Source organism: Homarus americanus, unplaced genomic scaffold (assembly GCF_018991925.1).
Source record: "Homarus americanus isolate GMGI-L3 unplaced genomic scaffold, GMGI_Hamer_2.0 scaffold48406, whole genome shotgun sequence".
NCBI classification, from domain to species: Eukaryota; Metazoa; Arthropoda; class Malacostraca; order Decapoda; family Nephropidae; genus Homarus; species Homarus americanus.
Window position 1 is genome coordinate 1,656,882 of NW_024753828.1, and position 632 is coordinate 1,657,513.

The 632-nt window shown below is 38.0% G+C and overlaps 1 long non-coding RNA gene across 1 annotated transcript in view; it reads left to right on the plus strand.

Annotated features, from left to right (window-relative positions):
* The first annotated feature begins 306 nt into the window (after positions 1–306).
* The window catches only part of LOC121855566, a 3,232-nt gene continuing 2,906 nt past the window's right edge, over positions 307–632 (plus strand). Inside the window, exons 1-2 of the long non-coding RNA XR_006086815.1 lie at positions 307–394; positions 588–632. The exon at positions 588–632 is cut by the window's right edge and continues 26 nt beyond it. This is a non-coding gene — a long non-coding RNA (uncharacterized LOC121855566). The remainder of the gene's footprint in view (positions 395–587) is intronic.

A 632-nucleotide genomic window follows, 5' to 3' on the forward strand; every position in this document is an offset into this window, starting at 1 on the left:
ATTAAGATGATAATAAAAATGTCAGATGTCCAAAATTTCTAATAAAAAATAAATAAAATAAAAATATGAATCTACCCGAGGTTTTGCATGGATGCGGTGTGTGATGAGTAGGGAACACCCGTAGTTTCCAAGTTGTTTTATAGTCCAGTTTAATATAACATTTCCGCACACTCCAGCCATGAATGCCCACTGAAGGATATACATCTAATATTTTCCTTGAACAAAAAAAAATTCCATTAGAGATAAGTCCCTACTTGGTACCTCTGCTTGTCGCCAGTATATATAAGCCAACCTCCCAACGGTGTGAATTCATGGAAACTTGGGCATCGTACCACTGACAGCTGGTCGTCATCGCTCAGCTCTACGATCACCACATACAGTCACAACATTACCAGTATGTAGAACAGTGAATACTATTTTGTACAGTGAATAACGATCTTTATGTACAGTACACATGTATATGACTTATTAATTTATTATTGAAAAGAGCTATTGTAACGTCTTATTATAATGTATTAGTATATTAGACAGGTGACTACGGTAAGGTGTACCTAATGACGTTCTCTCCCTCTCTGTGGCCGTCGCAGGTTACACACACACACCTACACGAAGGGTCAACCAGTTTCGCCTTG